The sequence below is a fragment of the Propithecus coquereli genome, unplaced genomic scaffold, assembly GCF_000956105.1.
Source record: "Propithecus coquereli isolate 6110/MARCELLA unplaced genomic scaffold, Pcoq_1.0 Scaffold27, whole genome shotgun sequence".
NCBI classification, from domain to species: Eukaryota; Metazoa; Chordata; class Mammalia; order Primates; family Indriidae; genus Propithecus; species Propithecus coquereli.
Genome location: NW_012148285.1, coordinates 14,132,942 through 14,142,532, shown reverse-complemented (window position 1 = coordinate 14,142,532; position 9,591 = coordinate 14,132,942). Strand labels below are relative to the sequence as shown.

The following is a 9,591-nucleotide window of genomic DNA, read 5'->3' as shown; positions in this document are numbered from 1 at the left end:
TAGATATTGTGCTGATTTTTGAATACACTATAGTGACTGAAATACTGTCTTGCACTAATGGGATTTCCTGGGAAGAAGTTGAGGAAAGCATTAATTACACAAATAAATTGTGATAACAGTGCAATGAAAGAGAAGTATAAGGGGAAATGAGACATATGACAGGGAGGTCTGATCTAGTCTGGGGTGTGCGAGGGGGTATTTGAAAATAACTTTTCTGAGGATGGGATGCTTGAGCTGAGACATGGAATTCACTAAAAGCAATGACAATAACATGTGCAAAGCCCCTGAGGTGGCCAGGAGCAAGGTGCATTCAAAAGAAGGCAATGGTTGAAGAATGATAGGAGGTAAAATGCAAACAGATGAATAAGAGGGCAGGGATAAGATCACTGAGAACCTTATCAGTCACATTCGGGATGCAGGGTTGTGGGTAATGGTGTGATATGATCTGTGTTTTAAATGATCACTCTGGCTGCAGACTGGAAAACAGATTGTAGGGGACAAGGGGGAACTGAATGCAGAAAACTAGTTGCGAGGCCAGCTCTTCCCTGAATGAATGACACCAGGAAGGAACCCCAACAGTGAAAGGAAAGTCTAAACAAGAAAACTCTGTTCAAATCTTTATTGGGATTTCTCAACACACATTATGGGAGATTCCACCTACAACCTACAGCAGACCTTTATCCCAGGGTCCTTTCCCTTCTTCCCCCACAGAGTGGTCCTCAAGATATTCCCTCCTCTACTTTCTCAAATCTAGAACCTCTGTCTCCCAGCTCAGCTGCTGTGTGGGTTCTGATCTTGCCCTCCTCACTTCCAGTTCATACTTACAGATGAACTTTGCTCCTCTGACTTTTGTAATTCACCTCTCCTCTGTCACCCACTGCTCATACTCAGAAAACTTACATTCTTAGGAAGCAGGAAGAAAGGGGAAGGCAGCAAATACATATCATATAATATTTTTTCTTTTATTGGTGGCTCTTTGGCTTGGCCAACTTGCTGGATGGGGTATCTCCATTCCCATCGATACTCTCCTGATGCCATCCTAGAACCCGGATGTTACACAGTTAAGTCTTGGTTCTGCCACTTATTTGCCATGGGACCAAGATAAGTGACTCAGAAGCCTCAATGTCTTCATCTGTAAAATGAGGATAATAGTATTTTCCTCATAGGGTTGTCATGTAAACTTATTGTTTAGTGTTCATAAAGCGCTGGGCCTAGGATGTGGCACATGGTAATGATTGTTCTTATTATCATCATTACCAATCTGATCATCATTGTCACCCTCATCCATAGTTTTGGATGAAGAGACACTGTTTTAGCCTCAGCCCCTGGGATCTTGCTGGCCAGGCTGACTCCTTCCAAGCCAGTGGAGATGGACGTGAGTAGAAAAAGTGTGGGTCCCTCTTTCTGCCTGTTCTTTACAACTGCCTGGATGGCGAGGTCTGTGCACTCACAGGCTGGCTCCCTCGGTCTCCACCCAGGTATATCTGGGGACGAGTCACATAGGATAAGGTGCCAATTCGTCTTCTTGGTTGGGTCCAACGATCCTGTTCACACATTGTGATCTCCCTGGCCCCAGCCTCGAGAAAGAGATGATGTCATTGTTCTTTCTGCTTAATTAAAATAGATACACTTTTGGAAGGAGGATAACCCCTTTCTGCATTCTTCCATTCATGGTCTTTCTTCTTCTCATCGGATCTACCTTTTTTACAGTTCATCTGTCTTTCCTTTCTCCTTCAATATTCCCAGTCCCCAGAATCTGTGCACACTCTGTGGTTCTGTTATCAGCGTCTAGAATTAGTTGAATAAAGGGACAAACCAACGTGAAGATCTCATGTTGAGGGAAGGCTCCTTTCCCTAAACTTCTTATTCTTTTCTCTGGAATAGAATTTATACAGACAAGGCTGTTAGAAAGATTACAAATATGAATTCTGGCATCAGACAAACTTGGTTTTTAATTCTTCCACTATGCACCAGTAGGGTAACTGTTGGGAATTCATTTCACCTCTTTAAGGCCTTAGTTTTCTCATCTGCAAAAAGGGATAATGGCAGAACCCACCCACCTAGGGAAGCTGTGAGAGTTAAGTGAGATGATGTAGCTCCATGTAGGCCTAGGTGCTGATGGATCGAGGTGCTGCAGAGGAAGTTATTATTATCAGCATCTTCCTTTCCCCCTCTCATCCCTTTTCAAAGACCAGGGGAAAGTATTTGCATTTGTAATGGCCAGATGCATCTTGGGGAGATTATTTTTTGTTTTGTTTTGGACAATTTTAGGGGGATAAGCATTTTGATATCCTCCTACTCTAAGCACTTTATTTTGTTAGTTTAATTTGTGTTGCCTCTTTTCTGGGATTTTGTTTCCCCATTTTTGACATAAAAGGAGTTTTCTTAGGCAATTGAAGCGTTCCTGACCTAAGGCTTTGGTGGCAGCAAAACGACATGCTAATCTGTATTGTTCAATAGGAATTCTTGATTTCTAGGGGAAATCTGATGATTCCATTGTTTATGCTCAGGAATGAGGGTAACCAGACCTTTAGAGATCACAGAAAACGGGCTTAACTCTTTCTAGTCAAGGGCAGGCACAATTCTGTACAAGACCCTGCTGGTGTGGAACCCTGGCTGTGCTCCTGGCTGGACCCTCATCTTTAATCCCATTCTTTATTTTTTTCTCTCTGCTTTTATTAGCATTTGTTCTTAGGATTTTTTATTTCCTTTCTCACATCGTACTTCTACTGTAGGACATTTGTATGCCCTTTCCACTGCCTTGGATGATCTACTCTTCTCTTTTCCTTTGAATTAGTTATCTTCTATATCCTTCAAATGTCATCCTAAAATCTCATTCTGTCAGTTTCCTTTTGGCATTGGAAAGGAAACATAAATTAGTATCAAACATTAAGAAAAAGTCAGGAGTGATTCAGATGGAGATCAAAACATATTTTTGTTAAATTGGAAAAGCTGGTGTTAGAAAACATGGCTCATTTCTGTGGGTGAGTGAGATTCTTAATACTGAACCCAGAATTAACTAAACTCGCCACTTTGTCACAGGCATCACTGGTCCCCACAGGATCCCCAGTGGTGCGCCTGACTTTGTAAAACTTATTTATGATAAGGTGCCAAAAGAATAGGTAACATAAATAAAAAAATAGATCAATTGGACTAGATCAAAATTAAAAATTTTTATACATTTAGGGACACTAGCAACCGAGTGAAAAGGTAACCCATGGAATGGGAAAAATATTTGCAAATCATATATCTGATAACAGATTAATATACAGAATATGTAAAGAACTTGCACAATTCAACAAAAAGCAAACAACCTGATTTTAAAGTGGGCAAAGGACTCGAATAGATATTTCTCCAAAGATGTACAATTGACCAATAAGCATGTGAAAAGATGCATCACTAATCACTAGATAAATACAAATCAAAACCACAACGAGACACTGCTTGACACGCATTAGAATGACTATTATCAAAAAGATGGTTTTTTTCCCCTCTATTTATACAGCAATATATGCTATATGTGACATGTAAACATGAAAAAAATCTGTGCAGAGGAGCTGGATTTCCCATTAGAAAAACACTAACTATATAAGTTGCTAGCATATTTATTACAGCTAATATTTTATAAGCAAACAAAAAAATCGATCTTAAGAACATATGCATTTTTAGAGCAAAGTACCAAATAAAAGAAGAACAAACTAAAAAAGAAAAGAAAAGGAAAAAGGACAGGTGTCAGTGAGAATGTGGAGGAACCTGGAACCCTGTGCATTGCTAGTGAGGATGTAAAGTGTGTGATCCCTGTGAAAAACAGTACGTTGGTTCATAGAAAAATTAAAAATGGAATTACCATGTGGTCCAGCAATTTAGCTTCTGAGTATATACTCCAAATAATTGAAAGGAGGGACTAAACAGATATGTGTGCACCCATATTCATAACAGCATTTTCTACAATGGCCAAAAGGGGGAAGTAACTCAAATGCCCATTGGCGGATGAATGGATAAACAAAATGTGATATATACATACAATAGAATATTATTCAGTCTTCAAAAAAGAAGGAAATTCTGACACATTCTACAGCATGGATGAACCGTGAGAACATTACGCTATGTGAAATAAGCCAGTCACAAAAATACAAATACTGTATGATTTCACTTATATGAGGTATCTAAAGTCGTCAGACTTACCGAGACAGAAAGTAGAATGGTGGTTGTGAGGGGCTAGGAGGGGAGGGGGTGGGGAGCTGTGGTTTCATGGGTACAGAGTTTCAGTTTGGGAAGATGAAGATGGATGCAGGTGATGGTTGCACAACAATGTGAAAATACTTAATGTCACTGAAATATACACTTAAAAATGATTAAAATGGTAAGTTTTATGTATATTTACCATAAGCAAAACAAAACAAAAGAACCTAAGCATAGAGAACCAGCACAAAGCAGGTGTTGGTGGTGGCTGGCTCCTAAGAGGAGGGTGGTGGGGTGCTCAGCACCGGTTCTCTCCCCAGCTCACAGTGGAGGAGGGTGGAGGAGGGAGACCAGGACTGTTTCATTCATGGAATTCCCTGCACTTGAGAAACCACACAAGAGTAGAAAAGAAGCATCTCCCAACACTACCTGGAAACCAGCATTTAGTCAGTTTCCTCTATTTAACATAGAACCTCACATTTTTCCTACATGGCCATTTTCTCAGATTATAATTGTACTTCTATTTGTGTAATCATTTTGTATATTAATATTTCCCTATTATTAGGTTGATCATATGAAATTGCCATTTTTGTGAGTAAAAAATGATTGAATATTTGCAATCTCCTATGGTTCAATACTCAGTAAAGAGTGAGTACCTGAAGCTTCAAGACTGGGTCTGGTCTAGATAACCCATTCTAGACCAGGGTTTAGCACAGAGCCTGGCTTAATGTAGAAGTGTAGTGAATATTATTATCCTCATGAGTGTAAGTAACTATTTGCTGAATGAATGGAGTGGATTCCTCCACCAACTATCACAAATTAAAAGACATAAGGCTTTAATTCTTCTGAAAAATCATTAAAAATAACTTGTTTTCTTTTTTTGTAAAAAATTTCGATAGATTTAGGGGGTGCATGTTGACTTCAGTTACATGTATGTATGATATAGTGTTGAAGTCTGGGCTTTTGGTATACCCATCACCCAAATAGTGTGCATTGTACCCAATAGGTAATTTTTTTCATCCGTGCTCCCTTTTACGTCTCCAGTGTCTGTTATACCACTCACTGTGTCCTTGTGTAGCCATAGCTTTGCTTCTGCTTATAAGTGAGAACATGTGGCGTTTATTTTTCTGTTCCTAATTACTTCACGTAGGATAATGGCCTCCAGTTCCATCTAAGTTGCTGCAAATGACATTATCTAAAAGAAATACAGTGAAATGCCCTATGTTGAATGCTAACATTGTAATATTTAATGATCAAATATTATTTATGATTTTGTATATCTTGATTTTGTTGTCTTGAAAATTATAAAGCAATAGATACATATTACTTTCTAGATATGCAGGAGCAGCACCATGTTTTAATGAATGGATAGGAATCCATTGATAATTTGCTAGCTTGCTCTTAGGAATAAACATTCATTTCATCAAACAAGATTGGTGCTGACCACCTTGTCCTCCAGTGTTCAGCTGGATATTAAGTCTCAGACAAGGATTTGGCCCTTGTTTTGACTGAATCCATACCCAAATACTCTCCCTTGCATCTTTGCCTTCTCTCACTGTGCCTGTTTTAATTTCGGCTCAGTCTCACCTTTTCCCACATTCTGTTTCAGTTGGGCTGATTTGTTAAAAGCAATATCTAGAGCGTTGAAGGATTAGAGAAGGAGCTCACCTTATTAACCCCCACTCATATTTCAGAGGGATGTAGACTTCAACTTTTCCCTCTTTCTCTCCTTATTTCCCTGCTACCTGGCCCTGCCATTTGGTTTCAAAGCTTATTTCTGGATATGGGGTTGTAGTTTCATAAACATTGTTCCCATTGTCTATGTGGAGAGGCAAAATTGCACAATGGTTAAAAGTGTAGACTTTGGAATTAGCTTGGGTATGAATCCCAGCTGCCACTTAGGTGCTGTGTGACCTCAGACGAGTTACTTAATTTCTCTGTGCTTCAGTTTCCTGATTTCCAAAATGATGGTTAAATGGGCTAATATGTGCAAAGATCTTAGAGTTGACTCGGGAATATATGAAGAGCTCTAGCAATATTAGTTATTATTAACAGTAGTATTATTACTAATCATATGGTGACGATCCACTGAATGTTTGAGTGTGAAGAAAATCTTGCTGAAAATATTCCTAGGAGATCAGAGGCAAACAAAACAAAAGACAAGACAAGAGAGTCAACTAAAGTTCCAGATATCTTTTTGAGAATCAGTTCTAAGGGAGGCAGCAAACAAAACTGAATCTAAATGACAGAATAAGGTAGTAGGAAGATACAGTGGGAGGGAGTTTAGTTCTGTGCATTTTGATACTGTAAGAGGGGTGCACTGTTTTTCTTAATACCTCAAAGCTATAGATGTCACTTTTAAGAAATGGACCCAATCTTAAGTAGAATGGGAAAAATTGTCAGTGATTCCAAATTTGAGCAGGCAAAATGAGAGATGCAAACCTGCTGAGAAGGAAAAATCCCAGCACTTGACATGCAGTAGGCATGCAATGAAAGATTTTAAGTTGAGTTTGTTGAATGAAAGCAAATTAGGATTTGGGTGTTCAGAGGTTATGGGCGAAAGATGACATATCCCACTGTGATACATTTTCACCTAGAAAGTGAGATGGCACAGAGCCAGTAGGTCCAGCTGGAGGAGTCCAAGACATTGAAGGCAATGTGGACCCAGTAGGTGATGCATAGAAATCTCTGGAGATAAAGAAGGGAAGTTGATGAACTCTGACTGCCCCCCAAATACACAAACCCAGAAAGCTCCCTCCTCCCTTATCTTTGTTCTCCCCTCCCTTAAGCTCTCCCCACACCACCCTCCTCCCCAGCCACCATCGCAGCGGGACTGTCGGGTCTGTGCCTGTTGCAGGTGTAAGGCTGTGGAGAGGTGCATGACATTTTAGCATTGACATCATGGCAATCACAGAAGAAACTGCACATCAAATTACTGAAAAACAAATGGGAGAGATTGTTAGAGAGCAGCAAACTGGGCAGAAAATCCAGATTGTGACAGCACTTGATCATAATACACAAGGTAACCAGTTCATTCTGACAAATCATGATGGCTCTACTCCAGGCAAAGTCATTCTGGCCAGGCAAGATTCCACTCCAGGAAAAGGTTTCCTCACACATCCAGATGCAATAAGTGTCAACCAGATATTTTTTTAATCATTCCTGATCTGTCTGCACAACACCTCCAGCTTTTAACAGGTAATTCTCCCCCGGACCAGGGACCCAATAAGGTTTTTGATCTTTGTATAGTACGCGGAGACAAAGCATCAGTACATCATTACGGAGCAGTAACTTGTGAAGGCTGCAAAGGAGTTTTTAAAAGAAGCATCTGAAAAAATTTAGCATGTTCATGTCGAAGATCAGAGGACTGTATCATTAACAAACGCCATCAAAACTGCTGTCAGTACTGCAGTGTACAGAGATGTATTGTGTTTGCAATGAAACAAGACTGTTCAGTGTGAAAGAAAACCCATTGAAGTATCACTAGAAAAGTCTTTCAACTGTGCCACTTCAACAGAAAAAATATGCATCCAAACAGACCTTTGTAGCCCATTAGCTATAACTCCAACTTTTCTAACAGACAGTGAAATGACAAGGTCAACAGGACTGTTAGACTCAGGAATATTTGTGAATATTCATCCATCTGGAATAAAACCTGAGTCAACTGTGTTGATGACACCAGATAAAGCTGAATCATGTCAGGGAGATTTAAGGACATTGGCCAGGGTGGGTACATCATTAGTTGAATCTTGGAAAAACTAAAGATCTTTCTCAAAGTAGTAATGAAACGTCTATGATTGAAAACGTAAGCAATGGTGATACCTCTTTATGTGAATTTCATCAAGAAATGCAGACCCATGGTGATGTTTCAAGGGCATTTGACACTCTTGCAAAAGCATTGAATCCTGGAGAGAGCACAGCCTGTGCGCGCTCAGTAGAGGGCATGGAAGGAAATGTACACCTGATTGCTGGAGACACGAGCATAAATCACATCGAAAAAGAGGGACCACTTCTCAGTGATTGACATGTGGCTTTTCAGCTCACCACGCCTTCTCTTATGCCCAAGTCCCTGAATGTGCATGACATGGGGAAGTCGCCTCTGGAATGCTGTTCTTATCAACGCACTGGGCACTTTTGATCCTTCTTTCCAAGCCCTAGGGCAAAAAAACAGCATATCATTGGTGAAAGCTTGTTGGAATGAACTTTTTACTCTTGGTCTTGCCCAGTGCTAGCGAGTGATGAATGTGACAACTATATTAGCAGCGTTTGTCAATTGTCTTCGCAATAGTCTTCAACAAGATAAAATGTCTACAGAAAGAAGAAAATTACTGATGGAGCACATCTTCAAACTATAGAAGTTTTGTACCAGCATGGCTAAACTCTGCATTGATAGCTATGAATATGCCTACCTGAAGGCAATAGTATGCTTCAGATCATCCGGGCTTAGAAAACGTGGAACAGATGGAGAAATTTCAGGAAAAGGTTAATGTGGAATTCCAAGATTCTGTAACTAAAATATATCCAGATGACACCTACGGATTATCCAGACTACTTCTGAGAGTGCCAGCTTTGAGACTGTCGGATGCTACCATCACCAAAAACTTGTTTTTCAAAGTTCTCAATGGCAATGTACAAATTGCTAGTGTCATCCTGCAAAAATGGAACCTATAGATTATAACTCTCAAATAATTGGTCACAGCATTTGAAAGCCAAGGCTACAGTGCTATAAACTTACCGTTCTTTGCCAGAACACAATAATACACCAAATTGAACTCATTGCTTCTGGAGCATCTGGAAATTTTGACTTTAAAAAGTAGCCAACATCCAAGGTATTTTTTATTTTGGCTTCCTTAAGAATTTTTGAAGTGGCTGGGCAGGCAGCAGGGATTAGAATTTCCTTTCCTGTCTTCTTTACATGAATCAGAAATACTATGAAATTATTCTTGGTGAAGATGATACCTGAAGCTATCGCCTCTTGAAATATCTAAACTAAGATCTCATTCTATTTTGTTTTACAAAACAAATAAATTATTCTTTTTATTCTGAAGAAGAAAGGAAGTTCCTCTCTACATAGCGGTATCCCAAATGACCTTGAAGAGACTGAATGATGCTCTGAGCTGGGTGAGACATGGCTAGAACCTTCTCAATAATGATAGTGGCAAATGATAATAAAAATGATAATGAATTCTTCCTATGTGACAGACAGTGTTCTAAGATCTTTAACTCTAAGACAACTTCATGATCCAGGTACGGTACCACTCTCAGTCCTATGTTCCAGATGACGTCTCTTGTGGCAGGCAAGATTCCAAGATGACCCCATGATCTCTGGTCTCTGATGTTATGTCTTGGGTGTACCTCTCCCCTTCAGTGTGGCAAGACCTGTGACTTGCTCTAGCCAATAGGATATGG

General features: G+C 39.8%; 1 pseudogene; it reads left to right on the top strand.

Moving 5' to 3' along the window:
- The first annotated feature begins 7,083 nt into the window (after window positions 1-7,083).
- LOC105813039 lies at window positions 7,084-8,888 on the top strand (annotated as a pseudogene).
- Window positions 8,889-9,591: the final 703 nt, after the last annotated feature.